Source organism: Astyanax mexicanus, chromosome 6 (assembly GCF_023375975.1).
Source record: "Astyanax mexicanus isolate ESR-SI-001 chromosome 6, AstMex3_surface, whole genome shotgun sequence".
NCBI lineage: Eukaryota > Metazoa > Chordata > Actinopteri > Characiformes > Acestrorhamphidae > Astyanax > Astyanax mexicanus.
This window is the reverse complement of record NC_064413.1, coordinates 20,102,896-20,123,790: the sequence shown is the minus strand read 5'-3', so window position 1 is coordinate 20,123,790 and position 20,895 is coordinate 20,102,896.

Here is a 20,895-nt window from a genome sequence, read left to right as displayed (position 1 = left end):
CAAAAAAAAGTTCGAAAAATTTTGGGACCAAAAAAATTTTGAGTCAAAAAAAAGTTCGAAAAATTTTGGGAACAAAAATCTTTTGACCCAAAAAAAAGTTCGAAAAATTTTGGGAACAAAAATCTTTTGACCCAAAAAAAAGTTCGAAAAATTTTGGGACCAAAAAAATTTTGACCCAAAAGAAAGTTCGAAAAATTTTGGGACCAAAAAAATTTTGACCCAAAAAAAAGTTCGAAAAAATTTTGACCCAAAAAAAAGTTCGAAAAATTTTGGGACCAAAAAAATTTTGACCAAAAAAAAAGTTCGAAAAATTTTGGGACCAAAAAAATTTTGACCCAAAAAATAGTTCGAAAAAATTTTGACCCAAAAAAATTTTGAGCAAAAAAAAACTTTTGACCCAAAAAAAACTTCGAAAAAATTTTGACCCAAAAGAATTATGACCCAAAAAAAAGTTCGAAAAATTTTGGGACCAAAAAAATTGACCCAAAAAAAAGTTCGAAAAAATTTTGACCCAAAAAAAAGTTCGAAAAATTTTGGGACCAAAAAAATTTTGACCCAAAAAAAAGTTCGAAAAAATTTTGACCAAAAAAAATTTTGAGCAAAAAAAAATTTTGATCCAAAGAAAACTTCGAAAAAATTTTGACCCAAAAAAAATTTGACCCAAAAAAAAGTTCGAAAAATTTTGGGACCAAAAAAATTTTGACCCAAAAAAAAGTTCGAAAAATTTTGGGACCAAAAAAATTTTGAGTCAAAAAAAAGTTCGAAAAATTTTGGGAACAAAAATCTTTTGACCCAAAAAAAAGTTCGAAAAAATTTTGACCCAAAAAAATTATGACCCAAAAAAAAGTTCGAAAAATTTTGGGACCAAAAAAATTGACCCAAAAAAAAGTTCGAAAAAATTTTGACCCAAAAAAAAGTTCGAAAAATTTTGGGACCAAAAAAATTTTGACCCAAAAAAAAGTTCGAAAAAATTTTGACCAAAAAAAAAGTTCGAAAAATTTTGGGACCAAAAAAATTTTGACCCAAAAAAAACTTCGAAAAATTTTGGGACCAAAAAAAATTTGACCCAAAAAAAAGTTCGAAAAAATTTTGACCCAAAAAAATTTTGAGCAAAAAAAAATTTTGATCCAAAGAAAACTTCGAAAAAATTTTGACCCAAAAAAAAGTTTGAAAAATTTTGGGAACAAAAAAATTTTGACCAAAAAAAAAGGTCGAAAAATTTTGGGACCAAAAAAAATTTGACCCAAAAAAAAGTTCGAAAAATTTTGGGACCAAAAAAATTTTGACCCAAAAAAATTTCGAAAAATTTTGGGACCAAAAAAATTTTGACCCAAAAAAAAGTTCGAAAAAATTTTGACCAAAAAAAAAGTTCGAAAAATTTTGGGACCAAAAAAATTTTGACCCAAAAAAAACTTCGAAAAATTTTGGGACCAAAAAAAATTTGACCCAAAAAAAACTTCGAAAAAATTTTGACCCAAAAAAATTTTGAGCAAAAAAAAATTTTGATCCAAAGAAAACTTCGAAAAAATTTTGACCCAAAAAAAGTTTGAAAAATTTTGGGAACAAAAAAATTTTGACCAAAAAAAAAAGGTCGAAAAATTTTGGGACCAAAAAAAATTTGACCCAAAAAAAAGTTCGAAAAATTTTGGGACCAAAAAAATTTGACCCAAAAAAAAGTTCGAAAAAAATTTGGGACCAAAAAAATTTTGACCCAAAAAAAAGTTCGAAAAATTTTGGGACCAAAAAAATTTTGACCCAAAAAAAAGTTCGAAAAATTTTGGGACCAAAAAAAATTTGACCCAAAAAAAATTTCGAAAAAAATTTGACCCAAAAAAATTTTGAGCAAAAAAAAATTTTGACCCAAAGAAAACTTCGAAAAAATTTTGACCCAAAAAAAAGTTTGAAAAATTTTGGGAACAAAAAATTTTGACCAAAAAAAAAAGGTCGAAAAATTTTGGGACCAAAAAAAATTTGACCCAAAAAAAAGTTCGAAAAATTTTGGGACCAAAAAAATTTTGACCCAAAAAAAAGTTCGAAAAATTTTGGGACCAAAAAAATTTTGAGTCAAAAAAAAGTTCGAAAAATTTTGGGAACAAAAATCTTTTGACCCAAAAAAAAGTTAGAAAAATTTTGGGAACAAAAATCTTTTGACCCAAAAAAAAGTTAGAAAAATTTTGGAACCAAAAAAATTTTGACCAAAAAAAAAGTTCGAAAAATTTTGGGACCAAAAAAATTTTGACCCAAAAAATAGTTCGAAAAAATTTTGACCCAAAAAAATTTTGAGCAAAAAAAAAACTTTTGACCCAAAAAAAAGTTCGAAAAAATTTGACCCAAAAAAACTATGACCCAAAAAAAAGTTCGAAAAATTTTGGGACCAAAAAAATTTTGACCCAAAAAAAAGTTCGAAAAAATTTTGACCCAAAGAAAAGTTCGAAAAATTCTGGGACCAAAAAAATTTTGACCCAAAAAAAAGTTCGAAAAAATTTTGACCCAAAAAAAAGTTCGAAAAATTTTGGGACCAAAAAAATTTTGACCCAAAAAAAAGTTCGAAAAAATTTTGACCCAAAAAAAAGTTCGAAAAGTTTTGGGACCAAAAAAATTTTGATCCAAAAAAATTTTCGAAAAAATTTTGACCCAAAAAAAAGTTCGAAAAGTTTTGGGACCAAAAAAATTTTGACCAAAAAAAAAGTTCGAAAAGTTTTGGGACCAAAAAAATTTTGACCCAAAAAAAAAGTTCGAAAAATTTTGGGACCAAAAAAATTTTGACCCAAAAAAAAGTTCGAAAAATTTTGGGACCAAAAAAATTTTGACCCAAAAAAAAGTTCGAAAAATTTTGGGACCAAAAAAATTTGACCCAAAAAAAAGTTCGAAAAAATTTGGGACCAAAAAAATTTTGACCCAAAAAAAACTTCGAAAAAATTTGGGACCAAAAAAATTTTGACCCAAAAAAAACTTCGAAAAATTTAGGGATAAAAAAAAATTTTGACCCAAAAAAAAGTTCGAAAAATTTTGGGACCAAAAAAATTTTGACCCAAAAAAAACTTCGAAAAATTTTGGGACCAAAAAAAATTTGACCCAAAAAAAAGTTCGAAAAATTTTGGGACCAAAAAAATTTTGACCCAAAAAAAAGTTCGAAAAATTTTGGGACCAAAAAAATTTTGACCCAAAAAAAAGTTCGAAAAATTTTGGGACCAAAAAAATTTTGAGTCAAAAAAAAGTTCGAAAAATTTTGGGAACAAAAATCTTTTGACCCAAAAAAAAGTTCGAAAAATTTTGGGAACAAAAAACTTTTGACCCAAAAAAAAGTTCGAAAAAATTTTGACCCAAAAAAATTATGACCCAAAAAAAAGTTCGAAAAATTTTGGGACCAAAAAAATTTTGACCCAAAAGAAAGTTCGAAAAATTTTGGGACCAAAAAAATTTTGACCCAAAAAAAAGTTTGAAAAAATTTTGACCCAAAAAAAAAGTTCGAAAAATTTTGGGACCAAAAAAATTTTGACCAAAAAAAAAGTTCAAAAAATTTTGGGACCAAAAAAATTTTGACCCAAAAAAAAGTTCGAAAAAATTTTGACCCAAAAAAAAGTTCGAAAAATTTTGGGACCAAAAAAATTTTGACCAAAAAAAAAGTTCGAAAAATTTTGGGACCAAAAAAATTTTGACCTCAAAAATAGTTCGAAAAAATTTTGACCCAAAAAAATTTTGAGCAAAAAAAAACTTTTGACCCAAAAAAAAGTTCGAAAAAATTTTGACCCAAAAAAATTATGACCCAAAAAAAAGTTCGAAAAATTTTGGGACCAAAAAAATTGACCCAAAAAAAAGTTCGAAAAAATTTTGACCCAAAAAAAAGTTCGAAAAATTTTGGGACCAAAAAAATTTTGACCCAAAAAAAAGTTCGAAAAAATTTTGACCAAAAAAAAAGTTCGAAAAATTTTGGGACCAAAAAAATTTTGACCCAAAAAAAACTTCGAAAAATTTTGGGACCAAAAAAAATTTGACCCAAAAAAAAGTTCGAAAAAATTTTGACCCAAAAAAATTTTGAGCAAAAAAAAATTTTGATCCAAAGAAAACTTCGAAAAAATTTTGACCCAAAAAAAAGTTCGAAAAATTTTGGGACCAAAAAAATTTTGACCCAAAAAAAAGTTCGAAAAATTTTGGGACCAAAAAAATTTTGACCCAAAAAAAAGTTCGAAAAATTTTGGGACCAAAAAAATTTGACCCAAAAAAAAGTTCGAAAAATTTTGGGACCAAAAAAATTTTGACCCAAAAAAAACTTCGAAAAATTTTGGGACCAAAAAAATTTGACCCAAAAAAAAGTTCGAAAAATTTTGGGACCAAAAAAATTTTGACCCAAAAAAAACTTCGAAAAATCTTGGGACCAAAAAAAATTTGACCCAAAAAAAAGTTCGAAAAATTTTGGGACCAAAAAAAATTTGACCCAAAAAAAAGTTCGAAAAAAATTTGACCCAAAAAAATTTTGAGCAAAAAAAAATTTTGACCCAAAGAAAACTTCGAAAAAATTTTGACCCAAAAAAAAGTTTGAAAAATTTTGGGAACAAAAAATTTTGACCAAAAAAAAAAGGTCGAAAAATTTTGGGACCAAAAAAAATTTGACCCAAAAAAAAGTTCGAAAAATTTTGGGACCAAAAAAATTTTGACCCAAAAAAAAGTTCGAAAAATTTTGGGACCAAAAAAATTTTGAGTCAAAAAAAAGTTCGAAAAATTTTGGTAACAAAAATCTTTTGCCCCAAAAAAAAGTTCGAAAAATTTTGGGAACAAAAATCTTTTGACCCAAAAAAAAGTTCGAAAAATTTTGGGACCAAAAAAATTTTGACCCAAAAAAAAGTTCGAAAAATTTTGGGACCAAAAAAAATTTGACCCAAAAAAAAGTTCGAAAAAATTTTGACCCAAAAAACTTTGAGCAAAAAAAAATTTTGACCCAAAGAAAACTTCGAAAAAATTTTGACCCAAAAAAAAGTTCGAAAAAATTTTGACCCAAAAAAAAGTTCGAAAAGTTTTGGGACCAAAAAAATTTAGACCCAAAAAAAACTTCGAAAAAATTTTGACCCAAAAAAATTTTGAGCAAAAAAAAATTTTGACCCAAAGAAAACTTCGAAAAAATTTTGACCCAAAAAAAAGTTCGAAAAGTTTTGGGACCAAAAAAATTTTGACCAAAAAAAAAGTTCGAAAAATTTTGGGACCAAAAAAATTTTGACCCAAAAAAAAGTTCGAAAAATTTTGGGACCAAAAAAATTTTGACCCAAAAAAAAGTTAGAAAAATTTTGGGACCAAAAAAATTTTGACCCAAAAAAAAGTTCGAAAAATTTTGGGACCAAAAAAAATTTGACCCAAAAAAAAGTTCGAAAAAATTTTGACCCAAAAAAACTTTGAGCAAAAAAAAATTTTGACCCAAAGAAAACTTCGAAAAAATTTTGACTCAAAAAAAAGTTTGAAAAATTTTGGGAACAAAAAAATTTGACCAAAAAAAAAAGGTCGAAAAATTTTGGGACCAAAAAAAATTTGACCCAAAAAAAAGTTCGAAAAATTTTGGGACCAAAAAAATTTTGACCCAAAAAAAAGTTCGAAAAAATTTTGACCCAAAAAAAAGTTCGCAAAATTTTGGGACCAAAAAAATTTTGACCAAAAAAAAAGTTCGAAAAATTTTGGGACCAAAAAAATTTTGACCTAAAAAATAGATCGAAAAAATTTCGACCCAAAAAAATTTTGAGCAAAAAAAAAAACTTTTGACCCAAAAAAAAGTTCGAAAAAATTTTGACCCAAAAAAATTATGACCCAAGAAAAAGTTCGAAAAATTTTGGGACCAAAAAAATTTTGACCCAAAAAAAAGTTCGAAAAAATTTTGACCAAAAAAAAAGTTCGAAAAATTTTGGGACCAAAAAAATTTTGACCAAAAAAAAAGTTCGAAAAATTTTGGGACCAAAAACATTTTGACCCAAAAAAAAGTTCGAAAAATTTTGGGACCAAAAAAATTTTGACCCAAAAAACAGTTCGAAAAATTTTGGGACCAAAAAAATTTTGACCCAAAAAAAAGTTCGAAAAATTTTGGGACCAAAAAAATTTGACCCTAAAAAAAGTTCGAAAAATTTTGGGACCAAAAAAATTTTGAGCAAAAAAAAATTTTGACCCAAAGAAAACTTCGAAAAAATTTTGGGACCAAAAAAATTTTGACCCAAAAAAAAGTTCGAAAAATTTTGGGACCAAAAAAATTTTGACCCAAAAAAAAGTTCGAAAAATTTTGGGACCAAAAAAATTTTGACCCAAAAAAAAGTTCGAAAAATTTTGGGACCAAAAAAATTTTGACCCAAAAAAAAGTTCGAAAAAATTTTGACCCAAAAAAAAGTTCGAAAAGTTTTGGGACCAAAAAAATTTTGATCCAAAAAAAATTTCGAAAAAATTTTGACCCAAAAAAAAGTTCGAAAAGTTTTGGGACCAAAAAAATTTTGACCCAAAAAAAAGTTCGAAAAATTTTGGGACCAAAAAAATTTTGACCCAAAAAAAACTTCGAAAAATTTTGGGACCAAAAAAAATTTGACCCAAAAAAAATTTCGAAAAAATTTTGCCCAAAAAAATTTTGAGCAAAAAAAAATTTTGACCCAAAGAAAACTTCGAAAAAATTTTGACCCAAAAAAAAGTTCGAAAAAATTTTGACCCAAAAAAAAGTTCGAAAAGTTTTGGGACCAAAAAAATTTAGACCCAAAAAAAACTTCGAAAAAATTTTGACCCAAAAAAAAGTTCGAAAAATTTTGGGACCAAAAAAATTTTGACCTAAAAAATAGTTCGAAAAAATTTCGACCCAAAAAAATTATGACCCAAGAAAAAGTTCGAAAAATTTTGGGACCAAAAAAATTTTGACCCAAAAAAAAGTTCGAAAAAATTTTAACCAAAAAAAAGTTCGAAAAATTTTGGGACCAAAAAAATTTTGACCCAAAAAAAAGTTCGAAAAAATTTTGACCCAAAAAAAAGTTCGAAAAGTTTTGGGACCAAAAAAATTTAGACCCAAAAAAAACTTCGAAAAAATTTTGACCCAAAAAACAGTTCGAAAAATTTTGGGACCAAAAAAATTTTGACCCAAAAAAAAGTTCGAAAAATTTTGGGACCAAAAAAATTTGACCCTAAAAAAAGTTCGAAAAATTTTGGGACCAAAAAAATTTTGAGCAAAAAAAAATTTTGACCCAAAGAAAACTTCAAAAAAATTTTGGGACCAAAAAAATTTTGACCCAAAAAAAAGTTCGAAAAATTTTGGGACCAAAAAAATTTTGACCCAAAAAAAAGTTCGAAAAATTTTGGGACCAAAAAAATTTTGACCCAAAAAAAAGTTAGAAAAATTTTGGGACCAAAAAAATTTTGACCCAAAAAAAAGTTCGAAAAAATTTTGACCCAAAAAAAAGTTCGAAAAGTTTTGGGACCAAAAAAATTTTGACCCAAAAAAAAGTTAGAAAAATTTTGGGACCAAAAAAATTTTGACCCAAAAAAAAGTTCGAAAAAATTTTGACCCAAAAAAAAGTTCGAAAAGTTTTGGGACCAAAAAAATTTTGATCCAAAAAAAATTTCGAAAAAATTTTGACCCAAAAAAAAGTTCGAAAAGTTTTGGGACCAAAAAAATTTTGACCCAAAAAAAAGTTCGAAAAATTTTGGGACCAAAAAAATTTTGACCCAAAAAAAACTTCGAAAAATTTTGGGACCAAAAAAAATTTGACCCAAAAAAAAGTTCGAAAAAATTTTGCCCAAAAAAATTTTGAGCAAAAAAAAATTTTGACCCAAAGAAAACTTCGAAAAAATTTTGACCCAAAAAAAAGTTCGAAAAAATTTTGACCCCAAAAAAAGTTCGAAAAGTTTTGGGACCAAAAAAATTTAGACCCAAAAAAAACTTCGAAAAAATTTTGACCCAAAAAAAAGTTCGAAAAATTTTGGGACCAAAAAAATTTTGACCCAAAAAAAAGTTCGAAAAATTTTGGGACCAAAAAAATTTTGACCCAAAAAAAACTTCGAAAAATTTTGGGACCAAAAAAAATTTGACCCAAAAAAAAGTTCGAAAAAATTTTGACCCAAAAAAATTTTGAGCAAAAAAAAAGTTCGAAAAATTTTGGGACCAAAAAAATTTTGACCCAAAAAAAAGTTCGAAAAATTTTGGGACCAAAAAAATTTTGACCCAAAAAAAAAGTTCGAAAAAATTTTGACCCAAAAAAAAGTTCGAAAAGTTTTGGGACCAAAAAAATTTAGACCCAAAAAAAACTTCGAAAAAATTTTGACCCAAAAAAAAGTTCGAAAAATTTTGGGACCAAAAAAATTTTGACCTAAAAAATAGTTCGAAAAAATTTCGACCCAAAAAAATTATGACCCAAGAAAAAGTTCGAAAAATTTTGGGACCAAAAAAATTTTGACCCAAAAAAAAGTTCGAAAAAATTTTGACCAAAAAAAAAGTTCGAAAAATTTTGGGACCAAAAAAATTTTGACCCAAAAAAAAGTTCGAAAAAATTTTGACCCAAAAAAAAGTTCGAAAAGTTTTGGGACCAAAAAAATTTAGACCCAAAAAAAACTTCGAAAAAATTTTGACCCAAAAAACAGTTCGAAAAATTTTGGGACCAAAAAAATTTGACCCTAAAAAAAGTTCGAAAAATTTTGGGACCAAAAAAATTTTGAGCAAAAAAAAATTTTGACCCAAAGAAAACTTCAAAAAAATTTTGGGACCAAAAAAATTTTGACCCAAAAAAAAGTTCGAAAAATTTTGGGACCAAAAAAATTTTGACCCAAAAAAAAGTTCGAAAAATTTTGGGACCAAAAAAATTTTGACCCAAAAAAAAGTTAGAAAAATTTTGGGACCAAAAAAATTTTGACCCAAAAAAAAGTTCGAAAAAATTTTGACCCAAAAAAAAGTTCGAAAAGTTTTGGGACCAAAAAAATTTTGACCCAAAAAAAAGTTAGAAAAATTTTGGGACCAAAAAAATTTTGACCCAAAAAAAAGTTCGAAAAAATTTTGACCCAAAAAAAAGTTCGAAAAGTTTTGGGACCAAAAAAATTTTGATCCAAAAAAAATTTCGAAAAAATTTTGACCCAAAAAAAAGTTCGAAAAGTTTTGGGACCAAAAAAATTTTGACCCAAAAAAAAGTTCGAAAAATTTTGGGACCAAAAAAATTTTGACCCAAAAAAAACTTCGAAAAATTTTGGGACCAAAAAAAATTTGACCCAAAAAAAAGTTCGAAAAAATTTTGCCCAAAAAAATTTTGAGCAAAAAAAAATTTTGACCCAAAGAAAACTTCGAAAAAATTTTGACCCAAAAAAAAGTTCGAAAAAATTTTGACCCAAAAAAAAGTTCGAAAAGTTTTGGGACCAAAAAAATTTAGACCCAAAAAAAAACTTCGAAAAAATTTTGACCCAAAAAAAAGTTCGAAAAATTTTGGGACCAAAAAAATTTTGACCCAAAAAAAAGTTCGAAAAATTTTGGGACCAAAAAAATTTTGACCCAAAAAAAACTTCGAAAAATTTTGGGACCAAAAAAAATTTGACCCAAAAAAAAGTTCGAAAAAATTTTGACCCAAAAAAATTTTGAGCAAAAAAAAAGTTCGAAAAATTTTGGGACCAAAAAAATTTTGACCCAAAAAAAAGTTCGAAAAATTTTGGGACCAAAAAAATTTTGACCCAAAAAAAACTTCGAAAAATTTTGGGACCAAAAAAATTTTGACCTAAAAAATAGTTCGAAAAAATTTCGACCCAAAAAAATTATGACCCAAGAAAAAGTTCGAAAAATTTTGGGACCAAAAAAATTTTGACCCAAAAAAAAGTTCGAAAAAATTTTGACCAAAAAAAAGTTCGAAAAATTTTGGGACCAAAAAAATTTTGACCCAAAAAAAACTTCGAAAAATTTTGGGACCAAAAAAATTTTGACCTAAAAAATAGTTCGAAAAAATTTCGACCCAAAAAAATTATGACCCAAGAAAAAGTTCGAAAAATTTTGGGACCAAAAAAATTTTGACCCAAAAAAAAGTTCGAAAAAATTTTGACCAAAAAAAAAGTTCGAAAAATTTTGGGACCAAAAAAATTTTGACCCAAAAAAAAGTTCGAAAAAATTTTGACCCAAAAAAAAGTTCGAAAAGTTTTGGGACCAAAAAAATTTAGACCCAAAAAAAACTTCGAAAAAATTTTGACCCAAAAAACAGTTCGAAAAATTTTGGGACCAAAAAAATTTTGACCCAAAAAAAAGTTCGAAAAATTTTGGGACCAAAAAAATTTGACCCTAAAAAAAGTTCGAAAAATTTTGGGACCAAAAAAATTTTGAGCAAAAAAAAATTTTGACCCAAAGAAAACTTCAAAAAAATTTTGGGACCAAAAAAATTTTGACCCAAAAAAAAGTTCGAAAAATTTTGGGACCAAAAAAATTTTGACCCAAAAAAAAGTTCGAAAAATTTTGGGACCAAAAAAATTTTGACCCAAAAAAAAGTTAGAAAAATTTTGGGACCAAAAAAATTTTGACCCAAAAAAAAGTTCGAAAAAATTTTGACCCAAAAAAAAGTTCGAAAAGTTTTGGGACCAAAAAGATTTTGATCCAAAAAAAATTTCGAAAAAATTTTGACCCAAAAAAAAGTTCGAAATGTTTTGGGACCAAAAAAATTTTGACCCAAAAAAAAGTTCGAAAAATTTTGGGACCAAAAAAATTTTGACCCAAAAAAAAGTTCGAAAAATTTTGGGACCAAAAAAATTTTGACCCAAAAAAAACTTCGAAAAATTTTGGGACCAAAAAAAATTTGACCCAAAAAAAAGTTCGAAAAAATTTTGCCCAAAAAAATTTTGAGCAAAAAAAAATTTTGACCCAAAGAAAACTTCGAAAAAATTTTGACCCAAAAAAAAGTTCGAAAAAATTTTGACCCAAAAAAAAGTTCGAAAAGTTTTGGGACCAAAAAAATTTAGACCCAAAAAAAACTTCGAAAAAATTTTGACCCAAAAAAAAAGTTCGAAAAATTTTGGGACCAAAAAAATTTTGACCCAAAAAAAAGTTCGAAAAATTTTGGGACCAAAAAAATTTTGACCCAAAAAAAACTTCGAAAAATTTTGGGACCAAAAAAAATTTGACCCAAAAAAAAGTTCGAAAAAATTTTGACCCAAAAAAATTTTGAGCAAAAAAAAAGTTCGAAAAATTTTGGGACCAAAAAAATTTTGACCCAAAAAAAAGTTCGAAAAATTTTGGGACCAAAAAAATTTTGACCCAAAAAAAACTTCGAAAAATTTTGGGACCAAAAAAATTTTGACCTAAAAAATAGTTCGAAAAAATTTCGACCCAAAAAAATTATGACCCAAGAAAAAGTTCGAAAAATTTTGGGACCAAAAAAATTTTGACCCAAAAAAAAGTTCGAAAAAATTTTGACCAGAAAAAAGTTCGAAAAATTTTGGGACCAAAAAAATTTTGACCCAAAAAAAACTTCGAAAAATTTTGGGACCAAAAAAATTTTGACCTAAAAAATAGTTCGAAAAAATTTCGACCCAAAAAAATTATGACCCAAGAAAAAGTTCGAAAAATTTTGGGACCAAAAAAATTTTGACCCAAAAAAAAGTTCGAAAAGATTTTGACCAAAAAAAAAGTTCGAAAAATTTTGGGACCAAAAAAATTTTGACCCAAAAAAAAGTTCGAAAAAATTTTGACCCAAAAAAAAGTTCGAAAAGTTTTGGGACCAAAAAAAATTAGACCCAAAAAAAACTTCGAAAAAATTTTGACCCAAAAAACAGTTCGAAAAATTTTGGGACCAAAAAAATTTTGACCCAAAAAAAAGTTCGAAAAATTTTGGGACCAAAAAAATTTGACCCTAAAAAAAGTTCGAAAAATTTTGGGACCAAAAAAATTTTGAGCAAAAAAAATTTTTGACCCAAAGAAAACTTCAAAAAAATTTTGGGACCAAAAAAATTTTGACCCAAAAAAAAGTTCGAAAAATTTTGGGACCAAAAAAATTTTGACCCAAAAAAAAGTTCGAAAAATTTTGGGACCAAAAAAATTTTGACCCAAAAAAAACTTAGAAAAATTTTGGGACCAAAAAAATTTTGACCCAAAAAAAAGTTCGAAAAAATTTTGACCCAAAAAAAAGTTCGAAAAGTTTTGGGACCAAAAAGATTTTGATCCAAAAAAAATTTCGAAAAAATTTTGACCCAAAAAAAAGTTCGAAAAGTTTTGGGACCAAAAAAATTTTGACCCAAAAAAAAGTTCGAAAAATTTTGGGACCAAAAAAATTTTGACCCAAAAAAAACTTCGAAAAATTTTGGGACCAAAAAAAATTTGACCCAAAAAAAGTTCGAAAAAATTTTGACCCAAAAAAATTTTGAGCAAAAAAAAATTTTGATCCAAAGAAAACTTCGAAAAAATTTTGACCCAAAAAAAAGTTCGAAAAATTTTGGGACCAAAAAAATTTTGACCAAAAAAAAAAGGTCGAAAAATTTTGGGACCAAAAAAAATTTGACCCAAAAAAAAGTTCGAAAAATTTTGGGACCAAAAAAATTTTGACCCAAAAAAAAGTTCGAAAAATTTTGGGACCAAAAAAATTTTGACCCAAAAAAAAGTTCGAAAAATTTTGGGACCAAAAAAATTTTGACCCAAAAAAAAGTTCGAAAAATTTTGGGACCAAAAAAATTTTGACCCAAAAAAAAGTTCGAAAAATTTTGGGACCAAAAAAATTTGACCCAAAAAAAAGTTCGAAAAATTTTGGGACCAAAAAAATTTTGACCCAAAAAAAACTTCGAAAAATTTTGGGACCAAAAAAATTTGACCCAAAAAAAAGTTCGAAAAATTTTGGGACCAAAAAAATTTTGACCCAAAAAAAACTTCGAAAAATCTTGGGACCAAAAAAAATTTGACCCAAAAAAAAGTTCGAAAAATTTTGGGACCAAAAAAATTTTGAGTCAAAAAAAAGTTCGAAAAATTTTGGGAACAAAAATCTTTTGACCCAAAAAACAGTTCGAAAAATTTTGGGAACAAAAATCTTTTGACCCAAAAAAAAGTTAGAAAAATTTTGGGACCAAAAAAATTTTGACCCAAAAAAAAGTTCGAAAAATTTTGGGACCAAAAAAAATTTGACCCAAAAAAAAGTTCGAAAAAATTTTGACCCAAAAAAACTTTGAGCAAAAAAAAATTTTGACCCAAAGAAAACTTCGAAAAAATTTTGACCCAAAAAAAAGTTTGAAAAATTTTGGGGAAAAAAAATTTTGACCAAAAAAAAAAAGGTCGAAAAATTTTGGGACCAAAAAAAATTTGACCCAAAAAAAAGTTCGAAAAATTTTGGGACCAAAAAAATTTTGACCCAAAAAAAAGTTCGAAAAAATTTTGACCCAAAAAAAAGTTCGCAAAATTTTGGGACCAAAAAAATTTTGACCAAAAAAAAAGTTCGAAAAATTTTGGGACCAAAAAAATTTTGACCTAAAAAATAGTTCGAAAAAATTTCGACCCCAAAAAATTTTGAGCAAAAAAAAAACTTTTGACCCAAAAAAAAGTTCGAAAAAATTTTGACCCAAAAAAATTATGACCCAAGAAAAAGTTCGAAAAATTTTGGGACCAAAAAAATTTTGACCCAAAAAAAAGTTCGAAAAAATTTTGACCAAAAAAAAAGTTTGAAAAATTTTGGGACCAAAAAAATTTTGACCCAAAAAAAAGTTCGAAAAAATTTTGACCCAAAAAAAAGTTCGAAAAGTTTTGGGACCAAAAAAATTTAGACCCAAAAAAAACTTCGAAAAAATTTTGACCCAAAAAACAGTTCGAAAAATTTTGGGACCAAAAAAATTTTGACCCAAAAAAAAGTTCGAAAAATTTTGGGACCAAAAAAATTTGACCCTAAAAAAAGTTCGAAAAATTTTGGGACCAAAAAAATTTTGAGCAAAAAAAAATTTTGACCCAAAGAAAACTTCAAAAAAATTTTGGGACCAAAAAAATTTTGACCCAAAAAAAAGTTCGAAAAATTTTGGGACCAAAAAAATTTTGACCCAAAAAAAAGTTCGAAAAATTTTGGGACCAAAAAAATTTTGACCCAAAAAAAAGTTCGAAAAATTTTGGGACCAAAAAAATTTTGACCCAAAAAAAAGTTCGAAAAAATTTTGACCCAAAAAAAAGTTCGAAAAGTTTTGGGACCAAAAAGATTTTGATCCAAAAAAAATTTCGAAAAAATTTTGACCCAAAAAAAAGTTCGAAAAGTTTTGGGACCAAAAAAATTTTGACCCAAAAAAAAGTTCGAAAAATTTTGGGACCAAAAAAATTTTGACCCAAAAAAAACTTCGAAAAATTTTGGGACCAAAAAAAATTTGACCCAAAAAAAAGTTCGAAAAAATTTTGACCCAAAAAAATTTTGAGCAAAAAAAAATTTTGACCCAAAGAAAACTTCGAAAAAATTTTGAGCCAAAAAAAAGTTCGAAAAAATTTTGACCCAAAAAAAAGTTCGAAAAGTTTTGGGACCAAAAAAATTTAGACCCAAAAAAAACTTCGAAAAAATTTTGACCCAAAAAAAAGTTCGAAAAATTTTGGGACCAAAAAAATTTTGACCCAAAAAAAAGTTCGAAAAATTTTGGGACCAAAAAAATTTTGACCCAAAAAAAACTTCGAAAAATTTTGGGACCAAAAAAAATTTGACCCAAAAAAAAGTTCGAAAAAATTTTGACCCAAAAAAATTTTGGGACCAAAAAAAATTTTGACCCAAAGAAAACTTAGAAAAAATTTTGACCCAAAAAAAGTTCGAAAAGTTTTGGGACCAAAAAAATTTTGACCAAAAAAAAAGTTCGAAAAATTTTGGGACCAAAAAAATTTTGACCCAAAAAAAAGTTCGAAAAATTTTGGGACCAAAAAAATTTTGACCCAAAAAAAAGTTAGAAAAATTTTGGGACCAAAAAAATTTTGACCCAAAAAAAGTTCGAAAAAATTTTGACCCAAAAAAAAGTTCGAAAAGTTTTGGGACCAAAAAAATTTTGATCCAAAATAAATTTCGAAAAAATTTTGACCCAAAAAAAAGTTCGAAAAGTTTTGGGACCAAAAAAATTTTGACCAAAAAAAAAGTTCGAAAAATTTTGGGACCAAAAAAATTTTGACCCAAAAAAAAGTTCGAAAAATTTTGACCCAAAAAAAAGTTCGAAAAATTTTGGGACCAAAAAAATTTTGACCCAAAAAAAACTTCGAAAAATTTTGGGACCAAAAAAAATTTGACCCAAAAAAAAGTTCGAAAAATTTTGGGACCAAAAAAATTTTGACCCAAAAAAAAGTTCGAAAAATTTTGGGACCAAAAAAATTTTGACCCAAAAAAAAGTTCGAAAAATTTTGGGACCAAAAATAATTTGAGTCAAAAAAAAGTTCGAAAAATTTTGGGAACAAAAATCTTTTGACCCAAAAAAAAGTTCGAAAAATTTTGGGAACAAAAATCTTTTGACCCAAAAAAAAGTTCGAAAAATTTTGGGACCAAAAAAATTTTGACCCAAAAGAAAGTTCGAAAAATTTTGGGACCAAAAAAATTTTGACCCAAAAAAAAGTTCGAAAAAATTTTGACCCAAAAAAAAGTTCGAAAAATTTTGACCCAAAAAAATTTTGAGCAAAAAAAAACTTTTGACCCAAAAAAAAGTTCGAAAAAATTTTGACCCAAAAAAATTATGACCCAAAAAAAAGTTCGAAAAATTTTGGGACCAAAAAAATTGACCCAAAAAAAAGTTCGAAAAAATTTTGACCCAAAAAAAAGTTCGAAAAGTTTTGGGACCAAAAAAATTTTTATCCAAAATAAATTTCGAAAAAATTTTGACCCAAAAAAAAGTTCGAAAAGTTTTGGGACCAAAAAAATTTTGACCAAAAAAAAAGTTCGAAAAATTTTGGGACCAAAAAAATTTTGACCCAAAAAAAAGTTCGAAAAATTTTGACCCAAAAAAAAGTTCGAAAAATTTTGGGACCAAAAAAATTTTGACCCAAAAAAAACTTCGAAAAATTTTGGGACCAAAAAAAATTTGACCCAAAAAAAAGTTCGAAAAATTTTGGGACCAAAAAAATTTTGACCCAAAAAAAAGTTCGAAAAATTTTGGGACCAAAAAAATTTTGACCCAAAAAAAAGTTCGAAAAATTTTGGGACCAAAAATAATTTGAGTCAAAAAAAAGTTCGAAAAATTTTGGGAACAAAAATCTTTTGACCCAAAAAAAAGTTCGAAAAATTTTGGGAACAAAAATCTTTTGACCCAAAAAAAAGTTCGAAAAATTTTGGGACCAAAAAAATTTTGACCCAAAAGAAAGTTCGAAAAATTTTGGGACCAAAAAAATTTTGACCCAAAAAAAAGTTCGAAAAAATTTTGACCCAAAAAAAAGTTCGAAAAATTTTGACCCAAAAAAATTTTGAGCAAAAAAAAACTTTTGACCCAAAAAAAAGTTCGAAAAAATTTTGACCCAAAAAAATTATGACCCAAAAAAAAGTTCGAAAAATTTTGGGACCAAAAAAATTGACCCAAAAAAAAGTTCGAAAAAATTTTGACCCAAAAAAAAGTTCGAAAAATTTTGGGACCAAAAAAATTTTGACCCAAAAAAAAGTTCGAAAAAATTTTGACCCAAAAAAAAGTTCGAAAAATTTTGGGACCAAAAAAATTTTGACCCAAAAAAAAGTTCGAAAAATTTTGGGACCAAAAAAATTTTGACCCAAAAAAAACTTCGAAAAATTTTGGGACCAAAAAAAATTTGACCCAAAAAAAAGTTCGAAAAAATTTTGACCCAAAAAAATTTTGGGACCAAAAAAAATTTTGACCCAAAGAAAACTTAGAAAAAATTTTGACCCAAAAAAAGTTCGAAAAGTTTTGGGACCAAAAAAATTTTGACCAAAAAAAAAGTTCGAAAAATTTTGGGACCAAAAAAATTTTGACCCAAAAAAAAGTTCGAAAAATTTTGGGACCAAAAAAATTTTGACCCAAAAAAAAGTTAGAAAAATTTTGGGACCAAAAAAATTTTGACCCAAAAAAAAGTTCGAAAAAATTTTGACCCAAAAAAAAGTTCGAAAAGTTTTGGGACCAAAAAAATTTTGATCCAAAATAAATTTCGAAAAAATTTTGACCCAAAAAAAAGTTCGAAAAGTTTTGGGACCAAAAAAATTTTGACCAAAAAAAAAGTTCGAAAAATTTTGGGACCAAAAAAATTTTGACCCAAAAAAAAGTTCGAAAAATTTTGACCCAAAAAAAAGTTCGAAAAATTTTGGGACCAAAAAAATTTTGACCCAAAAAAAACTTCGAAAAATTTTGGGACCAAAAAAAATTTGACCCAAAAAAAAGTTCGAAAAATTTTGGGACCAAAAAAATTTTGACCCAAAAAAAAGTTCGAAAAATTTTGGGACCAAAAAAATTTTGACCCAAAAAAAAGTTCGAAAAATTTTGGGACCAAAAATAATTTGAGTCAAAAAAAAGTTCGAAAAATTTTGGGAACAAAAATCTTTTGACCCAAAAAAAAGTTCGAAAAATTTTGGGAACAAAAATCTTTTGACCCAAAAAAAAGTTCGAAAAATTTTGGGACCAAAAAAATTTTGACCCAAAAGAAAGTTCGAAAAATTTTGGGACCAAAAAAATTTTGACCCAAAAAAAAGTTCGAAAAAATTTTGACCCAAAAAAAAGTTCGAAAAATTTTGGGACCAAAAAAATTTTGACCCAAAAAATAGTTCGAAAAAATTTTGACCCAAAAAAATTTTGAGCAAAAAAAAACTTTTGACCCAAAAAAAAGTTCGAAAAAATTTTGACCCAAAAAAATTATGACCCAAAAAAAAGTTCGAAAAATTTTGGGACCAAAAAAATTGACCCAAAAAAAAGTTCGAAAAAATTTTGACCCAAAAAAAAGTTCGAAAAATTTTGGGACCAAAAAAATTTTGACCCAAAAAAAAGTTCGAAAAAATTTTGACCAAAAAAAAAGTTCGAAAAATTTTGGGACCAAAAAAATTTTGACCCAAAAAAAACTTCGAAAAATTTTGGGACCAAAAAAAATTTGACCCAAAAAAAAGTTCGAAAAAATTTTGACCCAAAAAAAAGTTCGAAAAGTTTTGGGACCAAAAAAATTTTGACCAAAAAAAAAGTTCGAAAAATTTTGGGACCAAAAAAATTTTGACCCAAAAAAAAAGTTCGAAAAATTTTGGGACCAAAAAAATTTTGACCCAAAAAAAAGTTCGAAAAATTTTGGGACCAAAAAAATTTGACCCAAAAAAAAGTTCGAAAAAATTTGGGACCAAAAAAATTTTGACCCAAAAAAAACTTCGAAAAAATTTGGGACCAAAAAAATTTTGACCCAAAAAAAACTTCGAAAAATTTAGGGATAAAAAAAAATTTTGACCCAAAAAAAAGTTCGAAAAATTTTGGGACCAAAAAAATTTTGACCCAAAAGAAAGTTCGAAAAATTTTGGGACCAAAAAAATTTTGACCCAAAAAAAAGTTCGAAAAAATTTTGACCCAAAAAAAGTTCGAAAAATTTTGGGACCAAAAAAATTTTGACCCAAAAAATAGTTCGAAAAAATTTTGACCCAAAAAAATTTTGAGCAAAAAAAAACTTTTGACCCAAAAAAAAGTTCGAAAAAATTTTGACCCAAAAAAATTATGACCCAAAAAAAAGTTCGAAAAATTTTGGGACCAAAAAAATTGACCCAAAAAAAAGTTCGAAAAAATTTTGACCCAAAAAAAAGTTCGAAAAATTTTGGGACCAAAAAAATTTTGACCCAAAAAAAAGTTCGAAAAAATTTTGACCAAAAAAAAAGTTCGAAAAATTTTGGGACCAAAAAAATTTTGACCCAAAAAAAACTTCGAAAAATTTTGGGACCAAAAAAAATTTGACCCAAAAAAAAGTTCGAAAAAATTTTGACCCAAAAAAAAGTTCGAAAAGTTTTGGGACCAAAAAAATTTTGACCAAAAAAAAAGTTCGAAAAATTTTGGGACCAAAAAAATTTTGACCCAAAAAAAAAGTTCGAAAAATTTTGGGACCAAAAAAATTTTGACCCAAAAAAAAGTTCGAAAAATTTTGGGACCAAAAAAATTTGACCCAAAAAAAAGTTCGAAAAAATTTGGGACCAAAAAAATTTTGACCCAAAAAAAACTTCGAAAAAATTTGGGACCAAAAAAATTTTGACCCAAAAAAAACTTCGAAAAATTTAGGGATAAAAAAAAATTTTGACCCAAAAAAAAGTTCGAAAAATTTTGGGACCAAAAAAATTTTGACCCAAAAAAAACTTCGAAAAATTTTGGGACCAAAAAAAATTTGACCCAAAAAAAAGTTCGAAAAATTTTGGGACCAAAAAAATTTTGACCCAAAAAAAAGTTCGAAAAATTTTGGGACCAAAAAAATTTTGACCCAAAAAAAAGTTCGAAAAATTTTGGGACCAAAAAAATTTTGAGTCAAAAAAAAGTTCGAAAAATTTTGGGAACAAAAATCTTTTGACCCAAAAAAAAGTTCGAAAAATTTTGGGAACAAAAATCTTTTGACCCAAAAAAAAGTTCGAAAAATTTTGGGACCAAAAAAATTTTGACCCAAAAGAAAGTTCGAAAAATTTTGGGACCAAAAAAATTTTGACCCAAAAAAAAGTTCGAAAAAATTTTGACCCAAAAAAAAGTTCGAAAAATTTTGGGACCAAAAAAATTTTGACCAAAAAAAAAGTTCGAAAAATTTTGGGACCAAAAAAATTTTGACCCAAAAAATAGTTCGAAAAAATTTTGACCCAAAAAAATTTTGAGCAAAAAAAAACTTTTGACCCAAAAAAAAGTTCGAAAAAATTTTGACCCAAAAAAATTATGACCCAAAAAAAAGTTCGAAAAATTTTGGGACCAAAAAAATTGACCCAAAAAAAAGTTCGAAAAAATTTTGACCCAAAAAAAAGTTCGAAAAATTTTGGGACCAAAAAAATTTTGACCCAAAAAAAAGTTCGAAAAAATTTTGACCAAAAAAAAAGTTCGAAAAATTTTGGGACCAAAAAAATTTTGACCCAAAAAAAAGTTCGAAAAAATTTTGACCCAAAAAAATTTTGAGCAAAAAAAAATTTTGATCCAAAGAAAACTTCGAAAAAATTTTGACCCAAAAAAAAGTTCGAAAAATTTTGGGACCAAAAAAATTTTGACCCAAAAAAAAGTTCGAAAAATTTTGGGACCAAAAAAATTTTGACCCAAAAAAAAGTTCAAAAAATTTTGGGACCAAAAAAATTTGACCCAAAAAAAAGTTCGAAAAATTTTGGGACCAAAAAAATTTTGACCCAAAAAAAACTTCGAAAAATTTTGGGACCAAAAAAATTTGACCCAAAAAAAAGTTCGAAAAATTTTGGGACCAAAAAAATTTTGACCCAAAAAAAACTTCGAAAAATCTTGGGACCAAAAAAAATTTGACCCAAAAAAAAGTTCGAAAAATTTTGGGACCAAAAAAAATTTGACCCAAAAAAAAGTTCGAAAAAAATTTGACCCAAAAAAATTTTGAGCAAAAAAAAATTTTGACCCAAAGAAAACTTCGAAAAAATTTTGACCCAAAAAAAAGTTTGAAAAATTTTGGGAACAAAAAATTTTGACCAAAAAAAAAAGGTCGAAAAATTTTGGGACCAAAAAAAATTTGACCCAAAAAAAAGTTCGAAAAATTTTGGGACCAAAAAAATTTTGACCCAAAAAAAAGTTCGAAAAATTTTGGGACCAAAAAAATTTTGAGTCAAAAAAAAGTTCGAAAAATTTTGGGAACAAAAATCTTTTGCCCCAAAAAAAAGTTCGAAAAATTTTGGGAACAAAAATCTTTTGACCCAAAAAAAAGTTAGAAAAATTTTGGGACCAAAAAAATTTTGACCCAAAAAAAAGTTCGAAAAATTTTGGGACCAAAAAAAATTTGACCCAAAAAAAAGTTCGAAAAAATTTTGACCCAAAAAAACTTTGAGCAAAAAAAAATTTTGACCCAAAGAAAACTTCGAAAAA